The 23,685-nt window shown below is 48.5% G+C and overlaps 1 protein-coding gene across 3 annotated transcripts in view; it reads right to left on the reverse strand.

Moving 5' to 3' along the window:
- Nucleotides 1-23,685, reverse strand: part of DAG1 (dystroglycan 1) — a 52,585-nt gene that overhangs the window by 20,879 nt on the left and 8,021 nt on the right. The window contains exon 1 of one of the 3 annotated variants that reach the window (XM_057407650.1): nucleotides 18,566-18,584. The exons of the other annotated variants lie outside the window; for them this stretch is intronic. The gene's annotated coding sequence lies outside the window, so the exon portion shown is untranslated. Of the gene's footprint in view, nucleotides 1-18,565; nucleotides 18,585-23,685 lie in introns of those variants that run through there. 3 annotated transcript variants of the gene reach the window in all.

Below are 23,685 nucleotides of genomic sequence, written 5' to 3' on the forward strand. Positions count from 1 at the left end.
CCAACAGCCTGTGTTATAAGCAAGGGAAACCTGCTGAAAATAACTTTGGGGATTATTTCCAACCTCAATGGCTTCAGCCATGTTCACAGCTCCAGGCTGCTGCACCCAGGATAAGTTATGGAAAGGGAGGTACAGGAGGGCAACTGCACAGGGATGCATTCATCACACACAGACTGACCAGCAGGCAGCTGCTGCAAGAGAACAGGCAAGGAGGCAGAAGGAAGATTCACTGCTAATGTAGTTCCCTGCTCAGAGCAACAGCATCCTGTCCCCACGGTACTGAGCAGGCATCAGTGGTGACAGTAGCTTTACACCAAGACTGGCTGTCTCTCTAAAAGACAAGTTCATCCACAAGGTTTTGGCTTAATGCAACAATCACAGCTACCTGTTTAGAGCCAGCCGTGCATCAAACTCAAAGTAGCAGCCAGCTCAGCATCAGAGATCAGACTGAAAGAGAAAGCTGCTTTAGGAGAGAGAGCCCAGACGAGTGCTCTGGCCGACTCTTGCACCCTCTGTCCCTTGCAGCCAGTTGACAAGCTTGCTGTCATTAGCTGGTCACCTCAAACACCATCAGTCCAGAAGGTACAAGCCAAGCTGTACTCAACTCTTCACCCTAGAACTGCATTTCAACACACTTCTGCAGCTATGCCCACCTTGTATTGTCACCAAGCTATTTGCCCAACAGACCTGACACCTAGCTCAAAGGATATCCACATAGAAAAGATGCTGTTTCTCAGTCTTGTTCCTTCCTCTATTTGTGCACTGTCTGTCTCCAGCACATCTGGTGTCAGTAACAGCAAACCCTGACACTGAAAAACAAATCCTGAGGAAAAAACGCAAACGCAAACAAAACCAAACCAGAAGTGCTGAAATTGTGTGCTGGGCAGGGAAGTGAGCAGCACCCTCCTGCTGATGGGGAGCTCTGCTGCAAACTGTCACTGACTTGTTGCTTCACGTCACACATGCCACAAGCAGCTTCATGAAGCTTGAACAGGAAGTGGTCACAGCAATCAGTACCTCACAGCGGGTTTTTGGTAAAGCACCAAAATATTGAACTTTCCTGTAGCTAAGAGGAACCTTTCTACTAACTTCCATTACCTTCTGTTTGAAAACTACAGTTTGCGCCAATGAGGAGGAATGAAGCTTTCCCATACCCCTCTCATTTGTGCATCTTGTGTCTCCCCTTGGCCAACAAAACCTGCTCGTGGCTCTCTCCCAGCCTGGGACCAGAGGCACTGATGGATGCCTCTGCTCCAAGTACTGAGCGAGCAGCTGGGGCAAGGTGGACTTCTCACCACCCAGCACAGGCTTTGTGCTCATGAGGACGTGCGACCTCCAGCTCCTCCTGCAGAGGGAATGCAGAGGCAGCTCCAAGACAGAAAAGATGCAAAAAGCAGAATTCGCCTTTCGCCCTGCCCCATATCGCATCTGCCTGTCCAGAAGCTGGGCCACCACACTATCCTTCCCAGCCTGGGACTCTGCTCCCAGGAAGAACTCTTGCTCTGGCAAAGGTAAGCACATGGGATATGATCCTGGTATCCCCCCGCCTCCAGCAAGAGCTGTGCAGGTGAGGAAACAGCATCAGCAGCTCCTGGAACCCCAGCCAGAGTACTCCTACAGAGCTGTGTGCAAGGGGCACTGCAGAGCAGCAGCAGAAACACCAAGGACACCGGAGCTGGACACAGAGCATTTTACTTTCCCTGCAGAGTACGCTTCCCTCACAAGGTGCAGTGATAAGACTTCTGGAGGCAAGCACCTTCCCCAGCCTCCTGCAGCCCCAAGGAGGCAGGAGAGGATTATTGTGGTACCCACAAGCACCTCTAGACTACACACTTGCACACTGACCTGACATTTGCTGGCAGACCATGTGGATGTCCCACTGCTTGTCAATCTTGCAGCATGTGTGCCACTTGTCCTATGCTTGAGCCATGCCCCAAACAGCCGCTGTGCCTGACCCGCCGCAGTGACCGGCAGCTGCAGATTTTGGCTAGGTAAGACTTCTGGCTCTTGGATGAAAGCTTCAGCAACCACAATCAATCCCTTCCTCCCACTTAGTTATTCCCAGACAGCCAACTCAGATTGTATCTTCAAGTGCATTCAGTTGAAAGGAAACTCAGATATTATCTTCCCAAGTATTTAGAAGGCCTCAGAGATCATTTTTTCCCCTGTAATTACAAACATCACAGCCAGGTAGAACTGCCATTTTCCTCGCTGCTGGCAGCAAGCAAATTAGGATATGAATCCCCACCAACAAGCCAAAGCAGAGTGACAGCTTCACCAGTGCAGCTCCATATGCCTTGCATCCCTTGAGCCAGCCCTGTCACAAGGGAAGGCTGGTGGAGAAAGGTGATGGGGATCAAACGTATAAAATGGATCCTTCCTGGAAGAAGCTGGGAGAGAACAAAGTGAGATGGGACAATTTCATAGAAGGCAGAGTTACCAGGGCAGCATTTCTGGCTCAACCAGCACTGTGTGACAGATAGCAGGGTCCCAGGATGGCATGCAGTCAAACGGTGGCTCACATTCCTCTCCAGGCATCTTCTCCCGGCTGTTACTGGAAAGGGCAGAGGCTAAATATACAGCTGTAGCAGGGCAGGGGAAGGGTCTGTCTGGCAAAGGGCATGCAGTTTAACGTGGTTTTGGCTCCATTTGCATTTCCAGTGTGTAGCCAGCCAGAGCAAGCCCCTAAAGACTCTACTACTGGTAACTCCTGGTTTTGTCTAGAAACAGAGCGAGAGTGTAAAAATCTGAATATTTATTTCTGTGCTTAAGGGAATGTAAGCTAAAGCTAGTACTAAAATCCACAGGAAATTAAACTACAAAAGGTTAAAAAAAGAGCAAACCAACAAAATAAAAGCAAGAGCTCCTTCCATACAAATGCCACGAAAACGCATATTTTGAAGATAAACACAACATGTGTTTTATGTGTGTATATATACACATGCACACAAGATGGAGTAAAAACCAGAACTCAAAGCATCAGGATAAAATAGGTATTTCTGACCCTAAATTTCTTCTTTGTAAGGAAAGCTTCGTATCTTTGTCGGACATTAATTCTGATGAAGACCACGGCGCTACAGAAGAGCATTTCAGCAGGAGCCATCCAGGACAGAGGACACCAAGGCTGGCAGAAGTCCATCAGCGGAGACCAAAGCACTGTTCCGAAATATTAGAGCAATTTTAATTTGGACCATGACAGAGTTATCTCAGTGGTTTGCATACACAACACAGACCAGTCCCCATGACAGTGCACTCAGATTTGAGGAGCACTAATTACTAGAAACATTGGAAGTAGAAGATAGAGGACTCTTGAGATAAATTCCTAGGCCCTCCATAGGCTCACTGTGCTGTAGCAGCTTGTGTTCACTGAAGTCTGATTCTAGGCTTTCTAGAAATAACTTTCACAGGGGGCCAACGGGTTTACAAGTGAATTTGGCAGGTAGAAAGCCAAGTTTTACGTAGCTTTAAAACTGAATGTGGATTTTTGTACCAAAATACAAGTCTTCAGGTACACAAAGATGCGCCCAGACTGTCTCTCAGCCTTCCCATCCATGAAAGGTACAAAGGGTAACTTCTAAAATAGCAAAATACACTTTGTTTATAGGGCAGTCTAACAAGATATCTAGAGGACCCGCTGGCAGCCCTCATGAGAAAGTATAGTTGAGGCACCTGACAAGAAAAGTACACAAAACCAAGAAGCAAGATACAAGACTTTATAAATGCAAGGCCTACGAGGCATCAGAGCCCAATCTCGTATTCCTCAGTGGGCAGGTCGTTCCCCAGCTAGTGCCAGAGGACTCGTGCAAGAGCAGCGGGTGTGACAGTCACCCGTGTGTCCTGTCCCCCGGTGTCACTCACCATCCACCAGCTGTTTCAAGTCTAATTCACACCAGCTAATGACCTTTGATAGAAGTCACCCAGCTGGAAAGCTGGTTTCCATCAAGGATGCTGCTTCGGAAAAGGGTTTAAACCAAAGCACCATCATGGATGGGCGAGCACAGTCTTTCCTTCACCCCATGCTCCAAAGGGACAAAATCATCCACAAGCCTCCAGCAGCACCTGAAACCTCAGCTGAAGCCTGGAAAAATACTTCTTCCCTAAGCTGCTCTGCTGTAGTATGTAGATGTTCTCTCCAGATGTAGTCATGAGCACTGAAACTGATGAGGCTAAAAAGATTTGCATCTCTTGCTTGATTTCTTTATTGAATTAAAGGCTGAACAAAAAACCCTTATTGAGCCTTCAGAGAACCAACACGGAAGAGAAACAACGAATATCCTAATCGCAGAGGAAGCTTCCACTGGACATTTTGTCTTATTAAGAACTAAAGAGTACACACAAGAAGAGAAAGACACAGAGGGATGAACTCTCATTTCTAGCAAGGCAGGAAATCTTACTGAAGTTTCTGCCACAGTTTGGCTTTTGGAGCACATTGTACAAGTCACACAGAGGAGTGTGGCAAGCTTTGGCACGTCCTTTAGCCAAAACTCTCCCACCTACTCTATTTTTTAACTTAATAACAAAGGTATAGAGCTCTTTCTGTCAAATTAGCAAGTAGAAGCTTAGAGGGGTGAAGGACAGTCCTGAAAATCACCTTCTTAAGAAACCTGATCATAATTCCAAATCCCCTTCTGCAGGAAAGCCTTCCGAGGCTCCAGCTCTGGCAGTACACCTGAGCCTGGCCAGAGGGCTTGTGGCAGGACACCCACCCATATTTTGACCTGGGAATGGCAGAGTACTTTTCTCATCACCAGCACAGCACCGAGAACAGCATTCAGGCTCTCCTGGGATATGCCAGTACAGCAGCCACCGGCAAGCATCAGCTTTGCTAATGGTTCTGAAAGAGGCAGGGAACTGCAGGAGCACCCAGAGCAGGCAGTTTGGGCAGGAGTTTCTCCAGTGAGAGGAACAAACAGCCCAAAGGCTGCAGGCACTAAATACAGGTCTGAAAATAAGGAAAACTTGATGGAGGTTTTGTATTCTGAGAGTCGCCTCAAAATGCTGTTTGGCTGGAGTCTTCTGTGGAGAGGCAGCCGCATTCCAAGGGTTTATAATCACCTTCTGGGAATTCCACAAAATTCCTCAGATAATGAAATATTTCGAGCAAGTCCTTGAAAATGTTTAAGCACCATAACTTCCTACAGGTTGATGTCACTAAGCTCAGGACTGGAAGGCAAGGATCAGGCATTCTTCCCTACCTCCAGGGACCTGACTGCCATGCACAAGATTGCTGCTCCTACCAAAGGGGAGTAAAGCACAAAAGGCTGACATGAAGTGGATGTACAAAACAAGGCAAGTGACACCAACAAAAAGCCATTTTCAGCACTTTGGTTACGTATGCAGCATCATTTATATCCTTTGTGGCAGCGTAACTAAGGGCAGACACATTCTGTTTAGAAACAACCCGCTGTTCCATCGGCTTTACCACCCCACCCTACAACTCCAAGCCAAGGCATTAAGATTCAACTTTATGGTGTTGCTCAGCCCTTATTTATTACTCAGCTAGCAAGACTGCCACAGCTCTTCATTTAAATCTGTTTACCACCCAGTGATTTATGCAGAGCAGCCAGGGCATCAGCCATGGACCTGCAACTTTTGATGTTTTCTCATGAAAACTATTCTAAATGCTTCTTGGCAGAATGAGATATAAATGATCCAACTTTAACCATCAAGCATAAAATGGGAAAGCTGCAGAATGAAGCAGCACTGCTCCCATGCCACAGAGGCAGAGAAAGCTTCTGGAAGAGGAATTAACTCCCTAAAGATCAGCAGCTTCCAGCTGGACAGCACATTCCTTTAAACCCACAGAACTTCAGGAATCACTATAAACCATCAAAGGGACAAGCTCTTCCTCCAGGTACACATTTTTATAGATGTCTTCTCCTCTTGCTAGAGATCAGGGGGCAAAGGGCTGGACTGCTTCAGTAAAACTGCTCCTCACAATAATCTCTGGCCTCAGCTTCTGATCACACAGTAAGTGCAACAAAGATCACTGATGGCACAAGCTTACTGAGGCAGAAGGACAGTAAGTGGCTTCACAGGTCCATCTGCTTCCCAACTGCTCTGGTGCAAGAAGATTGATTTAAATGAAAAAGCAAAGACAAGCACCTTAAAAAAGACAAGACAGTGACAGAATCCGCACCACATTCCTGCAGCATTGATTTCACTCTGTTATCGTTCAGCTAAATTATCTTGTTTACCTGCATTATGTAATTAAAAAACATCCCTCATCTGGTTTTGACCATGGCCTTAGTGGCTTCATCCACAGGAGCAGGAAGGCTGGAGCTGCTCATCACAAGTCCACCAAGGCAGAAACAGCTCCAGCTTTTCTCCCCACTCCGCTCTGATATGGAGAAACCATGAGACAGGTTGAATTATTTCAAGGAGAGACCACACTACTTCACTGGAAGCCACATCAGTGGGATTTAGGCTTTTTTAAACAAAAACATTCTGCCCCATCCACATGGATACAGGACGCATTCAGTCACAGTGCTCACTGCTTACATCAGGAACGGTGCATTAAGGGTCTGGCCAAAAAGGGCCAGAGAAGCAACCCTGTCACACACAAAGCCAGGACGATGGACTAAATACATTGCAGGGCAACACGGTCCCTCTGCAAGCAGCACAGCACTGCAAAAGAAGCTTCAAAGATTGCTCCGAGCAATCCCCCTGCAGCAATGCCAAATGCAAACATCCTGTCATTCCCAGTACCCAAATTCCACAAACAAGAAAGTCCAAAGGACTTAAAAACAGGATCAAACTGTCCTGCTCAGGCACTGCACAGTTATTTATATATGTATGTCCAGGGACCTGAGGACAAACTGGATAAGGGCAGAGTGCCCACAGGAAAAAGGAGAGGCAGGGAGACAGCAAGGACAAGACAAGGAAAACTGATGGATTTCTTCCATAAGCAGCCACAGTACTCACGTAGCGTAACACACCTGTGACAGTTAACTAGCTGGCATGGCATCTGGTATCAGTCCTAAAAAACGGTCCCAAGGATGTACCACAGCACAAAAATCCACCAATTTCTCCCTTCCTCACAGGAAATCTGTCCTGTACAGGCCAGAGGGGTTGAAAACAAGATCTGCATGTTTTTGAGAGGAACACCACTCCCCCAAGTTACAGCTTATTTCCAACAGGGTGAGCACAGGCTGCATCCCTCTGTTTTGACTTGCCATTGCAGTTCTACACAGAAGGACTGAGCCCTGCATTCCCAGCACACTGACTTTGTGTCCCGCTGCTTCCTTGGTGACAGTCCGGATGGTGAAGGGACAGCAGCATGGACTCAGAGCTGCACATGGACATGGAAGATGGCAATGCTTACCCTCCTCCTGCTCAAGTGAGCAGATTAAAACATGAATTTAAGTTGTAAAGAGGAAAAAACAAATGAAATAAGATGGGCCAGATCCTGTACTGACTTCTTTCCCAGTGCAGAGTAACACGGCAGAGCATGTGATGATGGCTACCTACTCCCTCTACAAGAATCCCAGGAATGGGGACAAAGTCATTACAGCTCCTATGTATGAAGCAGCAAAACAACTGGATGCCATTCTGAGGCAAGAAGGAAAATTAAATCAGTTCAAGCCTCTCTGATCCAAGCATCATCTCTTCTTGCTCGCTACATGTGCTTTGGATACCCAAAAACCACTTTCCCTTTCCTTTGTGTCTGTATTTCTTAGCCAAGTTTGGCATACCCAAGACTTCATAATCCTTTGCAACAGCAGTGCCTCTATGCCCATACTGTCATTACTTCAAGCTCTACTCCCATAGAGCCATCTTCTCTCCCTCAAGGCAGCCAGAACAGAGCAGGACCCAGCCCTAGGCACAGTCTGTGTGGACCCCAGGAGAGAAATGAGGATAACCCCACTTCCCAACTCAACAACAACCTGTAGAAGTCCTAAGTGTTCCTGAGAGCATCTAGAGCCTGTAACAGCAGAAAAATACATTTATCCTTAATCACTCCAAGTCTTTTCTTCTCCATCTCCCCCCCCCTCCCCAAGTCACTCTTGCTTTGATTTCTGCTCAGCACTGCCTGTTCTTCATTAACAGTGTGATCCCCAAATACAAGTAATTAGTTTAAGAGGTCATTGCATTACTAGCACCCACTGGACACTCCTTGCTGCTCACACAGGCTGTTCTTAGATACAAGTAAATCTGAAACACTTCCCAGAAAAACCTGATGGTTCGTTGCTATCAAATGGCATAGGAGAACATAAACAGTTTAGCAAGAGGGCTGTATGAAGAGAGATGTTCAAGCACCACAGGAAAAACGCAGCCTCGGAGTTGCAGAGAGGCCGTTAAGCTCTGAAGGTGTGTTGTTCAGCTTGCCTTCGCTTCACAGTGCTGCTGCAGATGTGAGGAAACAATTAAACTGCTTATCACAGTATGTCCCATTCAGCCTCCAGAACGGGAGAGCAATTCCAATCCCCAGGTGGCAAGCACAGCAATTAGGTACCCAATTATGTGCACCAAAGCTTTGCTTATGTTGTTTTACTTCAGTGGTTATATAGTATTTCCTCGGCTGTCACTAAAAGACTTTTAAGTCCATGAACAACTTGTAAAGTCTCAGCTGAGACCCGGCTGCATGTTGCATGGCATGCAGAAGCAGCCAGATGTGGGCAGGTGACTTCCAAGTCATTCAAGCAGAGCCCGTTACAAACCCTGGTCACAGCTGTCATCATTTCCTCACCTGGAGGGGCTCAGCTTAAAGTTTTAAACTAAAACCACAGTTACACTGCAGCCAGGCTCAGCCTCCAGCTCCATCTTGGAAGAGCAGCTCTGGACTGGCACTTGAGCCTCTTCTGGACTTAATAATGGGCTGTCGAGGGAAAATGTGGTTTAGCAGCTCAGTCCATCCCTTATAAAGCAGAGACACTGTGCCAAAAATAAGCTGGCTTACTAGTTAGAGTGACCAACCGCTCACTTAGCAGTCTCTGATGATCAAAGCCCTGTCTGCACCACAGCACACTGGACAGGAGAGGATACTCCCTCCATGAAGGTGTTTCACATCAAGCAGTTAGCTGTTTTTAAAGTAGTAGATGGCCAGGACTCTTTTGCCAGCCTCCCCAGAGGAAACGTTTTCTTCCAGCTCAGACAAGGTCTCTAGTGCAGCTTTGCTGCATCTGCAGCCCTGTCTGCTGAAGGGGCTGGGCTCCCCTGGCAGTTCTGTACCTGGCACTTCCCAAAGTCATGTACGACAACAGCTACAACAGCTGTGGGGAGAAAAATCACTGTAACGTTCAACAATGATGCAGTTTTGGGACTTCTCAAATATAACCGTAAATTCAGTGCTATCCTCCAAAGGCCTTTGCTGCCCTATTGCAGTAAAGCCCAGAGCAAACAAAACTATATTCCAGAACTGAAGCACCTTCCACAAAAAACACAGGGAAAAAAACCAAACTTTCAGAGATGCCTGGTGCCTCCCACGGCAGGGCAGCTGCAGGAGACAGGCTGCCTCTCAGTTATTCTTCAAAACCTTATGCCAGCTGGAAGGTTTGCTCATTAGGCTGAGCCTAACCCCACAACAGCACATGATGTTGCTCTAAGGTAACACAGCCAATTCCCAAAACATCAAGGTTACAAAGTGAGTTGAAAAAAGAATACCTGAGAATTAAGGTTGTCCATGAGCTGGTCACAGGAAGCACCACAATTCACTCCTATTCTTCAACCTTATTGCAGCTCCTTGTTCTCTCTCCCTCTGAGACAGGCAAGCCTTTCACCCATCCATGGCTGTCAGCAAGCAGCCCAGGAGAGACAGGGCAGGATCCTGCTCCAGGGCTGCGGCGGCCAGTGGCAGCACCTCCCTTCTTCCCTCCCACCCTCAGCAGTGATTCAGCCCCTCGGGCTGGGCTGGAAAAAGGCCCTCGACAGGATCTTTGCAAACCTTAACTGGGCAGATCAAGTCCATAAAGCACTGGTGAACTGGGAGCCTTTCAGACGCCTGTAACCTGATAAGATAATAAAATAGAGGGCATTTTTGTTGGAGAGGAGATGGCACATCCTTGCTGCCAACCTTCCATTGTGCCAGGCCAAATACCTCTCAATGCAGGCAGTTAGGTCCTGTTTGGCTTTTTAAACGCTGACAACCTAAAGCTGCCTCGGTTGTTTTTTTTTTATCCTTTAACACTTGGAAATGCATGTACTGCTTTTGATGAAAACCCCAAACAAAGCCTGAGGCAGGGACACAGCATGGGAAATTCCAGTGCAAGCAATTAAGTTCAAGATGCAACTTAAATGCAACTCCACTGTCAGTCTCTTCTCTGCAACAGTAGTGTCACTGCAACTGGTGTGGCCAAGACACTCACTGCTCCTTCACACAGGCCTGTCAAGGAAGAGCTATCACAGCGGCTAAAGCAGGCCACCCCACACCCAGGAACAGTGTGAATGGGAATGAGTTCGGGGAAGTCTGCAAGAGTGAGCTCTGGCCAAATCACTTCAACTGGGAGGCAACTCCTTTGGAATGTGCTAAGGGGTTTACAGCATCTGGACGTGCGTGCTCCTACGATACGCCCTGCTCCATCCCAGCCTCCGATGGACAATTCCCCTTGAAGGCAGCTCCATGGGAACATTACTCACGGGCTGACCCACTTCCAGCCATGAGGCAAGCAGACTGAAGAGATGCCTCCTTGGGATGCTGGTTTCCAACTGGTCCATGATCGAGGGGGCACATAGAATGAACTTAGGTGGCAGCGCAATGGCACTGTGATTAGCATCACTCCTCCCTAAACTGGTACCTTCCTGACTACAGAATCTAGACTATATTAAAACCTGAAGGAAGCACCTCCCAATGCACTGTTTGCCTGAGCAGAGTTTGAAAGTATCATTTTGCTGCTGCAAAAGGTTATGCTCCTGAGATCTTTTCTCAATGCCATAGTGCTGCCTGCTCCATCATGTCCACTGCTTTTCTTCCTTGAGAAAGCTATTTCTTTCTTCCACTTTCTTTCTTTCCACTTTCTTCCACAAAACCAAGAAACAATCTGAAGAAAAACTGATAAGAGGACTTGCGCCTTCATTTTACTTATTTTTTTTAAAGATACCAGCTATCTACATCAGTAGTGTCCTTATGAAGGTACTGGAAATGGGTGCCCCAAGGCACTGCAGGCAACAGCACTTTCCAGACCAGCTGAAGTAGCCTATCAAAACTCCCCACAAGTCATTGAAGGAGAGGTCTAATCACATCACCTACAAGTCTACAGCTTATTGTGCGTATTGCAAGCACCAGCACACAGAATAGAAGTGGATCCGAAGCACTGGGATAACTCATGCTCTGACACAAGCTCGTCAGCTGGAATGAAAGTTTAGAGGCTGGGAAAAGCATCCATAATGTCACTTGTGACAGCAGGTTTGCTCTGCTTGTAACATACCCTGCCAACACACCCGGGGAAAAGCTGCTTAGAGATCAACCGATAAAGGCTTTTCACCATTCAGCCTGTTATTTCATGTAAATCAGGTTGCCCTGCTACAAAAAGGCATCTCCATATGAAGAGCAAGGTGCTCAAAAAATCCGGAGCAGCCTCATCAAGACAAGTTTAAGAAGTACTCCCACCAGGGCTGAATCCCTTCAGACCACAACCCCCCCACGATCAGAAGGTCCTGCTCCCCTTTCTATGGGTGCAGTTCTGCACTCCAGAGCTGCAGTCTTCTCACACACTTGTCAATGCAGGTGATCTCCTCCAAGTATTGCCACCTTAAAACAGGGGTTTGTCCACAGAAATAATTCCAGGCTCTTCTGAGATATGAGTCGTGTTCTGAAAAGCAACAGCGCATCAAATTCAATTAACTCATCGAGTCTGCCTTCTGCTTGGCCAACGTGGAAGGCGGATTTCCCAGAGCCCATCCCCAAGATGTAACATGTTATTTACTAGGTATGCTGCTGTGACCCTTCCAGTGGGTGACCTCGAGGGTCTGCCTCCACCCCACACTCCTCCCGGGTGCCTGGAGCAGGGAGTCCTGCACAGAGCATGCCACGATGCAGGAAAAAGATGGGAAAACTACACCGCTCTTATCTCGAACCCCGGTAGAGGCTGGAGGGGTTGGAGAGGACACACACAAATGGAGCCAGAGGCAAACAGTTCCTCTTTAGAGGAATAAACCACTCGTCAGCCTGTCATGATTGATAAGTACATCTGCCAGTCCCCACCTGCTGTTCACATTCCTGGCATTTCTTTCTGCAGCATTTTCTCCCTGAGAAGGGACCCGCTGCTTATCAACTGCTGCAGAGATTTAAAGGTAGCGAAACAGGGCCCAGCTTAAACAAAATGAAGAGATTTCAGGCCCCAAGCACACCAGTTTTTCTTGCATCACATCAGGGAGCCTGCTGCAGGGGGTTATACCAGCAGCCCCAGAAGATTCAGAAACTTGTAATGGGTGTTAAGCACTCCCCTTTGCTCATTACTGCCATCATACCGCTATTAAATTCCTTGCAGATAAAGCAGGGGCTCCAGAAAATCTCTGTAGCCTCCAGCCATGCATGCCAAAGTCATTTTCTGTACTGGTCAACCACCCCTAGAACAAAAGGGAGATAGGGGTGAACACACGCCAGCCTCTCCAGCAGGGTGAAGGCTTCACTGCCTTTCCCACAGCGGAGGGATGATGAGCACAGACAGCCGGGAGAGCTGCAGGACAGCTGCTCACAGCAGTGACAGATAGTCCTGGGAATGAAGGAGCTGGAGTTCTGTTCTGGTCTTCAGCCCTGGACATGGGCTGGAGCTCCTCCTTAGTTTTAACACAGCAAGAAGGTGAAGGAAAATAGACTGGTACAATTATAGCGGAGGCTCTGAGCAGAAGGCTGGAGCAGCTCTGCTCTGGAGCCAGGCTGAGAGAGCTGGGCTGGGTCAGCCTGGAGAAGAGAAGGCTCCTGAAGGGGAGACCTGAGAGCAGCTCCAGTGCCTAAAGGGGCTGCAGGAAACCTGGAGAGGGGCTTTGGACAAGGGCCTGTAGGGACAGGCCAAGGGGAATGGCTTTAACCTGCCAGAGGGGAGACTGAGATGAGCTCTTAGGCAGAAGCTCTTCCCTGTGAGGGTGCTGAGGTGCTGGCACAGGGTGCCCAGAGAAGCTGTGGCTGCCCCATCCCTGGCAGTGTTCAAGGCCAGGTTGGACACAGAGGCTCGGAGCAAGCTGCTCTAGTGGAAGGGGTCGCTGCCTGTGGCAGGGGGATGAACTGGATGAGCTTTAGGGTCCCTTCCAACCCAAACCAGCCTGGGATTCTATGATTTTATGAACATAAGCCTCTGTGCTGTCAGAAGAAGGAAAAACAGCTCTGAGGTGTTGTCAAGAGCTCAGTGTCTTTAAGATACCAACCTCTCTGTCAAACTATCAAAGACCAAAATTAGCTATTAGGATCAAGCTTATTAGAGCACATACTCGTGTTGAAATCCTATCAGCCTGGTTGCTGCAGGGAGCCAAGGCAAAGGTGGGTTTCTGGAGTTCAGGTGCCCCAGCACCCATCTAAATGCGATTTCCTTTCACTGAAAGATGAACACACACAACCGCAAACACATCTATGAGTTTTTGCTTTGGGAAGGAGGGAGAAGGCAGCAGGAAGTAAAAGCAGCTTTCCTCATGAAACTGAACTGCAGTTTCAGACCGCAGTGGTTATTTCCATCTACAGGCAGACAGGGAGCGGTGCCTTTACAAACCAGGGTGAATGCCATATAAAAGTGGACTTATCCTGGATGCTCCTGGGGAACAGCCCAGCCCCGAGAGCAGGGGCTCGGCAAGCAGGACGCCCCAAACTCCATGAGCACAGCTGGCTACACCCCTCTGCAGAGCAGCTTCTCAACCAGTTCCTGAAGGTACTTCCCCAAGCTGCCACGCTCGCCGCGTCCAAGGAACCAGAAGTTAGCCGTGGTGAGGGGAAAGGAGGGCAAGGCAGGTGTGAGCAGCATTTGATTAGCTGGCTCATGGGTGCAGCTGTCCTCCGGTTTTACAGCTCTTGGAGGAAATTTAAACAGGAACTTTCTATAAATTAACTGCCCATAAAATGAGCATGTTTTCAATGCACCAGAAGGTCAGGAAAGGTCTGCTCAGCCCCCCGTTCCCAGGACACGGCAAACAGCCTCCGCAGTTGGAGTTTCTCCTTCCGAAGCAGGAGAACGTGGATTTAGCCTATGCAGTAGTGAGCTGGTGAAAGCACACCCGTGAAGCAATCAAAGTCATTCTCGATTCACAGCAAGCTAATAATTTATGTTTCCCCTAAAATCCCCAATGCAATCCAGATGTTTAAGTAGACTTTGTCCCAGAAAGCAAATGACACAACAGCCTCGGAAAGACAGCCAAAGTCCTCGCAAGGCTGTTTCCTCTGCGGGAGCAGCAAACACACTGATCTCAACTCCTTCCAGATCTGGAAGCTGAAAGAGATAAGGTGGTTATAGACACTCTTGACCAACACCAACCCCCTTCTGGCTTCCTCTTCCTCAAGAGGATATTCTGTTGGTAAAAACGTAGGTACATTTTTACAAATGAGAGGTCCCCAGTTTTGAGGAAACCAGGAGGAGGGAGAAGCCAGCACAGCAAATGTGGGAAAACATAGACTGGTTTGGGTTGGCAGGGATCCGAAAGCTCCAACCCCCTGCCACAGGCAGGGACACCTTCCACTAGAGCAGGTTGCTCCAAGCCCCTGTGTCCAACCTGCCCTTGAACACTGCCAGGGATGGGGCAGCCACAGCTTCTCTGGGCACCCTGTGCCAGCGCCTCAGCACCCTCACAGGGAAGAACTTCTATCTCAGATCTGCTCGGGGTGCACAAGGAGGATGGGTGTGTGGTGGGATGCTCATTCCCCAAGGTCACCCTGAGCAGTGGAAGGAGAGCCCTGGCAGCAAGGGCCTGCGAAGGGCTGTTTCACCAGCAGACAGGCTGCTCACCCTGGGAAAGGAGGAGTGAGTGCTTTGGGAGAGGGGCTGAATTCCTCTGGCAACACGAAGAGCAGGTCCACAGCAGCACCTGTCCCAGGATAAGGGACCCATGCCAGCTGGGAAGGAGGTCTGGTGTCAGACCCCAGGCAGCCCTCCCAGCACCCTGCTCGAGGACCCCCAGCAGATTTCTTATGCTGGGGGGCTCAGGGCAGAGTCCTCCTGGCGGACTGGCTCTCACAGCCTGCGGGCACCAGCTTAAGGATGCAGCATGCCAGGGAAGAAGCTGTCCTAAAGACCTATGGAAATGTTTGGAAGAGATGAAAATAGAGTTTGGGAAATGAACACCGACCAGCCATACAACTTTTCCAGGGGTATTTTAAGCATCAGTATAGTTGCATTCCAGTCCCCAAGTATATTTTCTATAAATATTTTAAGTCGCTTAGTTTCAAGACTTATTAGTCAAGTGCAGTGCAATGCTTCAAAGGTTAGACCTACAGGCTGCCAGCCAAATTTGTTGCCAATTTCTGAACTGTTCTGTGTTACCTTGGGTATAACATAGGATCATCTCTGGGGGGGTTTCAGGTGCTCTTCTGCACACTTGTATTCTGTGCTATAACATGAGGTCTCTACTGATACATCAAGCCCTGTGGATTAACACATCTTTATTCACAAACCAACAACAGTCGGTTTATTTTCAAATCTAAGGGTGTTTTTTTTTTCCTTTTTACAGGCCAATAAGCAAAAGAAAACACACCAGTAATCCTGCATGCAAAGTAACTCTCCAGAACTAGGTATTTTTGTCAGTGACAAAGCCACAGTACATACAACTGGCAGCAATTCCTGGGAGCTCCATCTGAGCAGAACATGAGGCTGCCAGAAAACAAGGGCTGCACGTAACAAGCCAACTACACCATGGACATGCCAAAGCTCCCCGAAGACACAGCAAAGCAGTGTGCAGGGGGAAAAGAGATCAGCCTGCATCCTAACCTGGGTACCCTGCCTGCAACCAGGTCTAGACCTGTATGCTTCTTCAACATGCTGCATTCACAGTGACATATAGCCCTCTGCAAAGGGTTATAGATCAGGCAAAACAGGAAAACACAGACAGTTGTTGTTTTGGAAGGTCCGAAGGACCAGCAAATAGAAGGGTATGGCTAAAGGCAAGATCCTGCATCCCAGCTCTGCCACTCCAAACTTGCAGTCCATCAGGAATACGGATTCTTGTGCACGAGAGATACCAACAAAATACAGCTTAACATTCACAGAGCACAGATTTCCACCAGTGCTTTACAGTACACAAATATTAATATTCACAAACCTGCTTAATCCAAAGAACACATAGCTGTGGCCAAGCATGTGCTTTCTTTGGAGAACAGACCAGACACTCCGAGCCTGGTTGCCTTACCTATTGCCAGATTTAAGTCAACTGAACAGATAACCAAGCTGAAACATCAATCCTCACCACAAACCTTTCTGGTTTTGAAGCTCTTAGTTGCTACTGAAAGGGGGAAAACACCCTGAAGGTACTACACTCATCTCTACCAGCCAGACGGGGAGATGGTATGCCTGGTGGAGCAGGTAGCTGCCTGTCAGGGTTCCTCTGAGTTATCAGCTAAATCAGGTTAGAGGTGCTCTGCGACCATTCAGCAGGAATGGGGCTCTCTTATCTCCTTTCCCATCCTTAACAGCTCAGGCTGTAAATTCTTCAGGGACAGACCTGCTGGCCATGGCTAGCTGCAACTTTCACAGGGAGCCACAGCAGCACTTCCAACCACTCCAGCATAAGGATGCTGGGTAAACCTAAAAACTATGGAAAATGTGAATAAATGCATGCAGCCTGCACCTAAGAAACTACTTAACTGGACACAGGTAGAGGAATACAGACTGAAATGATGTGTCTTTGGTGTAGGATACCCAACAAGCATCACATAATGGTAGGGGAGCTTTAGGGTGTGGAGACTTGCAAAGCCACCTGTACCAAGATAACCGTAACACTGATGTAAGGTTGAGACTGCCTAAGTAACAGGATCAGATTTGGGTAGGGATGCAGCAGAGTTGAAACCAATGAGCAAAAAGTAATAAGGGGGCTATTATTTGAGAGTCTGGGCACAGAAAGGGAGGGAGGGAAGGAGGGATGGAGCAATGAAGAGATGAGTCCTAAAACAGAGAAAAGAAAAAAAAAGGAAAATAGGTGTAATATCAAGAACAAAGGAGGGTCGAACTCCTTTTGGCAGGAGTAGGAGCACTTAGGGACAGCCACAACCCCACTGTGCAGATGAACCCCCCTGGACAACCTGCTGGTCTCTCCACCCAGCCTATATACAAGACACTTGCCATGGGGGAACAAACCAGGGCGAACTCACACCCTAACATGAAGTGGCATGGGCAGGAAGGGTGACAGATTTGCAATTCAACAGTACTGTGATTTGTCAGATTTAGCAGTAATAATTACTAGCTTTAGAACTGTAAGCGTGCAAAATGCTCTAAAATTAGTATCAGTGGTGTTTATTAGTGAATCAATTAAACAGTCAATAACTCAACGAGGTTCTCAGCAGAGCACTGCTTCATGAATTCTTCATGCGCTGTGAGACCTGTCCCTGCAGTCCTGCATTCAGCTCTGAGGCCCCAAACACAAGAGGGATGTAGAGCTGTTGGAGCGAGTCCAGACGAGGCCAAGAAGATGTTCTGAGGGCTGGAGCAGCTCTGCCCTGAGGACAGCCTGAGAGAGATGGAGAAGAGAAGGCTACAGGGAGACCTTAGAGCAGCTTCCAACCTAAAGAGGCTGAGAAGAAAGTTGGAGGGAGACTTTTTATGAGGGCATGTAGGGATAGGACAAAGGGGAATGGCTTTAAATTGAAAGAGGGGAGATTAAATATAAAATAGATTAGATATAAGGCAGAAGCTCTTCCCTGTGAGGGTGCTGAGGTGCTGGCACAGGGTGCCCAGAGAAGCTGTGGCTGCCCCATCCCTGGCAGTGTTCAAGGCCAGGTTGGACACAGGGGCTTGGAGCAACCTGCTCCAGTGGAAGGGGTCCCTGCCTGTGGCAAGGGGCTGGAACTGGATGAGCTAAGGTCCCTTCCAATCCAAACCAGTTGTGATTCTATGATAATTGTAGTCTCTCAAATCAGCTGTGTCTCCAGCCTGCAGCCCAAAGGGTCGGATCAAACCAGATGCTCAGCCCCAGGGTTTGGGCTAGCTGCTATCTATGAATCTCAGTTAAGCAGAGGAGCTTGGTTAAGCCTGCGTGGGCAGATGCAACCCCGGCTGCTTGTGTCACATGTTTGTGCAATGCCCAACACAAAGAGGCTGTGACCCACCAACCAAAAGCTGTGCACACCACCACACCGCTGGCCACAGTTTTAATAGCTTCTAATAATAAACCAGGATAAAGAGCTTCAAAGTTTTAAGTACCCATGTAAAGCACACCTGCAATTAGAGACACTCCTCTACCACACCACATTAGCAAGACCAGAGAGCGGGCCACAGGGCCCACCTCGGGTCCTCCCACCCTTCGAGCAGGGCAGACCTAAATCTTCCCTCTCTCAGACTCAGGTGGCAAGAGGAAAATGAGCCAATCTCATTAATTTCACCTCCCGCTGCCTGGTGAACTTTTCTGCAATGAAAAACATGATTCAAAGCTATGCCAGTGACCTGGCAACTTGAATCTTCTCTGGAGCAGGAGGCAGCAAACATCCTGCTGCAGCATCACTCACCTAATGGCCAAGCTCTGCTCTGGCTCCCCAGAGTTCCTCAAGTCATTCACCTGGGGATTCATTTAAAATGCAGTTAGAACACCCACCAAGGGAACAGTTTCTCTGCAGAGCGCTTTATGCTGTAGAAGGGCACACTGCCCATCATCAGCTGATGGCTCAGCAAGGACTCTTCCAATATGCAAGAGACCCCGAGACCAGAACACGCCAACTCCTCCCTTCAGCTTCCTCAGAGCCTCACTGGCACCAAATACACCAGGGCACCCAGTTTTCCCGTGATTTCCAGTTTGAGTTTATTTTTTAATCCGATAGCAACAGTAGAAGACTATAAAAAAAAAACCCACACTGGCCTGAGCAGCTTCGGAGTCTAAAATAAACATGCCAAGCCCTATTTGCGATGGAGTAAAAATAGCTTGTTTCTCATCCCTTCCCAGGACCTCTGCTTTGAGCACAAAAGCTTTACAGGTTAACTGTGAGAATACCAGACGTGCAAGGAACATCTTGATTTGAGCTTTGCACTGTTTGGAAGAGTTTAGAAACCCACCTTGGCTCCACAGCAAAGGCATGCACCCTCAAAGCTCATGTCCCGCCCAGGGCTAAAGGCCAGGCACTGCCAATTCCCTTTAATAGAAACTACTGTCCTCCTAGAAGAAAATAAACCCAACACGTCACTGGAATTACATCTTGTGCTCTTTCTTGGCTGGATACTTTTTAAATGACACTTATTCCAAAGCGTGTTAACTATAAAACCTAGTGCAAAGCTGTGCTGCAGCCAGACGGGCTCCCCAGGAAGCAAGCGAGCACAATCAGTGTCTGCATCAAAAGGAGAAGAGACACCGTGACCAGTTTGGCTCACCATAAGAACATCACTTCATAGCAAGTTCTGATAAATTAACTTTTTTCCAGGGCCTAAATGTACCTCACCTGGCACCTGGGATGCTCAGGCCTAAAGAGAACAGAAAAAACAGACCTAGGAGAGCATCACCGCAGGAAAGCCATCATGAAGCTAGGTTTGATCATTACATCATTCCTGACGACAGATCAGCCAGACCCACAGACACCGACCTATTTATGACTCAGCCTTAAAAAGGGGCCAGAGGAGACCCTGCAGTGCCTCTGAAACCTGCTTGTATTTATACACGCACTGAAAGGCACCCCAGGGAAAAGCACCCGAGCCCCGTGAGCCAAGCGCGCAGGAGCGGGCCCACAAGTGACCAGCTGCCGGCACATCTCCCTACAAGGCAGTGCTGGCCGCGGCACATGCAGCCATCCATCTGCTGCCTGCCTGCCTCACCTCACCATAGCCAGAGTGCTCCAGCAGCACAAGGCAGGCACTGGTTCTCTGGCACCCGCCATGCTCCGGCACTGGCTCCGCTTTCGCTATTAGAATTCACCTCCAGAAACCTGGGTTCCAATTGAGTCGGCATAAATTAAGCAGCAATTTGGGGCTTTGGGTGAGATGCAGCAGCACCTCAGAAGAGCTCTTAGCGCAGCCATGCTCATTTTAAGTGACAGGAACAAGAAAAACAAATTTGCTTGCTAAATACACATTTAGTTGAGCTGGCTGTACTGAAAAGCTCAACATTTCTGGTTTAGATTGTGTCCTTAAACACGTCCACATCAGGTCAAAAGCCAGCATCTAGCAACAGCTGTTACACAAGTCCCAAAGGTTTACAACTCTTGACTAAAGTCAATCTCGCACATTGTCTTGAGTCAAAGGCTTCAAGAGATGGGAAAGCCACAGTCATCTTCTTTCCATTAAGCACCCTAGTAAATAAATGAGAGAAAAGTGCACCTTTTCCAGGTTTTACTTTGTTGGCTTCCTCTTCCTCCTCTTGCTATATGCAGACTTTCACCATTTAGTGTCAAAACCATCTCAGAGAACAAGGAGAGAGATCTAGAACTTTCCAGCTCTCTTGTCCCACCTGCCTACAAACCACTCTTAAGAGTCACCTCACCAGATGCTCCAAGGTAAAAAAATCACAGCTTGTCATATTTACATTAACATTTTGTGTGAGCTGTTACATAAATACTGCTGCTTTTAAAGGAGGCTCCTCTAGAGTCCCCTGCTCTCCCCACCTGCCATCACCTCCCATTCTTTTACCTTACTCTGTAAGCGCAGGACTCCTGGAAAGAAGTTTTCTTCTTGTCAGGTAGGCACTGGTATAACAGCCTGGCCACCAAACAAGCACCAGATAACTGAGACACCAGTGATCCCACCCTGTGTGCACAACCCAGGATTTCAGCTCATACTTCCACCCTCCCATGCACACATCACAGCGACAGTCCCATTCCTGATGGGAGGCAATGCAGTGCATCATGCTTCCTTCCTACTCCAGTGCACTTTTCCTCCTATTCAGTGGCCCACAAAGATCTCAGGAGATCACGCAACACCAGCAGCACTCATTCTCCCATGTTGGCAAAGGAGCTGGAAACTCAATGGTTTTTAGAGAGAGGAATGGCTGAACCTTTTCCTCAACTCTTCTTCACATGGCATATGTGCCCTGGCCTGCTTGAAGATACATAGCAGCATCGTGGCCAGCTTCAGTCATTTTAAGCCAGTGTTCTTTGTATAGGAAGCATTTCCACCTCTCCCATCCCACTCCTCTCTCCTATTTGTGGTGGTACAAGTGTTACAACCACAGAGAAGTGGATGAGGGAAACTGACACACACTAAAGAAATCCAGCAAGAGACAAAACAAGAGGCCAGCTTCCACCTGGCTCAGTTTCCTGGCTGCATGGAGGGTCTACAAGACCACTTCCCTTTTTCCCCTGCACCAGCACAAGTGAAAGGCAGGACCTCTTGGGCCAGCAGCAGCAACTCAAACCAACTGAGAAGCTAAGCATGCCAAGTTTGGACCCTGTAAAACTGTGCCATGCAAGAGCACTGCACAAAGTCACACAAGAAAACCCAAATAATTCCAAAAGAGAAAAAGAAATTAAACTACTTTCAGCTGGACATCTCCCATTCATTTCCCACTATTGTCCTAAGCAGCAACCATATTGACAGTGAGGGCCACCACCCACAGCCAGCTGCATCCTGGTAGCAGGCAGAACAAATCCCTTACAGTAGAAGTCTCTGACTGGATCTATCCCACATTAACAGTCTGCCTGAACACTTCTGGGCAAACTGCAGCAAGCAGGCAAGCAACCCGACACAGGTTTGCTCTCAGGCACTAAGGCACTTTAAAAGACATCTAAAAATACATTAAATGCTTTTCTCATGTGACTTTTCTATGCAAGGGACTGCTCTAAAGCCTGCCAACAGCAAATGGAACAAGACACTGCTGCAAGACCTCTTTCCTGCACCAACAGCCTCCATATCATCAACTTGTTGGAGTCCAGCAGATCAGCCTGTGATAAAAACCTGGAGCATTATGAAGCCTGCTCGGCAGCATCAGCTACCGCTTTTCCCCAAGGGGCTGTGCTTCCATTCAGGATCACCACCCAGATGGGGAGCTGCACTGTTTTGCCTTGTTTCTGCTCCAGAAAGATCTTTAACTCATTACACCCGGAAGAGTTCAAATGTATGCTCCTCCTAACCAAGCGTAAAGAAGAAAAACAACTTCCTGGCTCTGCTGACACAGGTAATTCCTCTCCATTGAGGAGAGGCGAGGTAAATAGGACAACTGTTTGCCTTTCAAAGTGCTTTGTAAGTCAGCTCAGCTGGCTGCTACCACAAAGCCCAAGCGGGACAACACTGGCCACTTCAATGACTCCAGCTGATCCTCAAAGCCTGTCTCCTTAGAGTAGATTCACATCACCAAGATTCCCATCAAGACTCTTCCTCCGCTCCCAGTGGGAAGCAGACAGCTTTTCTGATCTTTTGAGATGCAGACCCATGTACTTACTGTACCCGCCTGGGTCTGCCTCAGACCAGAGCAGACACTGACATGCTAGGGAATGAAAGGTGTCTGCTCCTGGATCAGTACAAGCTGCAGAGCTGAGCAGAGCCATCTGCTTCTACGGATACTGAGGGTGGCTCTTCCTCGCTCCCAACCAGACACCTTGCCATGTGCCCCTTGGCTCCTTGCTTCAGCTGACCTTTTCCAGTTGGCACAGCCCACAACTGTTGGTTCCAAACAGGGCTTAGAGTCAGCTGCACAGAATTCACCAAGAATCATCATCTTAAGTCACTGCTTAAAGAATCATCCCACCCCTAAACACTTGCATCAGGAGTCGGCTTAACCAGCCTGAATTCCCATATATGACCAGAAAACAGGACTTCAGCATGTGAAGCACTCCTTCCCAGGCTCCCAGCTGGAGTGACCAAGCCACGAACTACACCAGTCCAAAAGACACTCACAGGGAAGAGCTCTGCACCCAACCTTGTGCTCTGTGATCTCCTCATGCTGGCGGTGGACTGCTTTTCCAGCGGGATCTGAGCTGAACAGGTACACACGGCCAGGGCAGCAAGGGCAGAACTGCTCCTATTTGCAGTGCCTTGATTTCATCTCAACTTCAGGAAAAATCAAATCCCAAATCTGCCTTCTCTGTTTTCTGCTTTTCGTTATGGAACAGGGGAGAAGCTGCCTCAAACCATCTCCTGAAGCACCGCATCAAGGCAAAGGTTTTTAACCAGCGTGTGAACAGACTGTCAGAAATCCATCGAAGGTGCAAAAAGGCTTACCTGAAGACAGCAGGATTAAGCTTGCTATACAAAGTTATGCACCTCCAGGGAAGCTTTAGGAGTCTGCAATTCAGGGAAGAGAAAAAGTCTGGAGGCAGCTGAGCCGGGTCACACCAGAGCGAGGCACACAGCACCAGGCTGCAGCACAGAGGTCTGCAGGAAACAGCTTCTTCCTGTGATGGCAGGACAACACCATGGCCCCTCTCCCTGAGGACATCCACCGCCAGGCCAGGCTGAGCTCACACAGCAGTCAGTCTGCACATCAGAAGTCACTGAGGGGCTGTAAGCAATACATGGCCCTACCTGTCCCTCAGGTCCTGGCTCCAGCCAGCGCTGCTGGGCACGGGGAAAGCAGGAGGCAAGGGCGAGCAGCACTTCCATTGCTTCCACTTGACCCAAAGACTAGGATGCTTCAGGAGCACAGCAGGCTTTGGTCTAGCAGCACAGAACCAGCGCAGTGGGGAGAAGGAAGAGGAGGGTGGGGATTCCAGTT

The sequence above is a fragment of the Pezoporus wallicus genome, unplaced genomic scaffold (assembly GCF_028554395.1).
Source record: "Pezoporus wallicus isolate ANWC-B61680 ecotype Strahan unplaced genomic scaffold, APGP_CSIRO_Pwel_v1 contig_3568, whole genome shotgun sequence".
Classification (NCBI taxonomy): Eukaryota; Metazoa; Chordata; class Aves; order Psittaciformes; family Psittacidae; genus Pezoporus; species Pezoporus wallicus.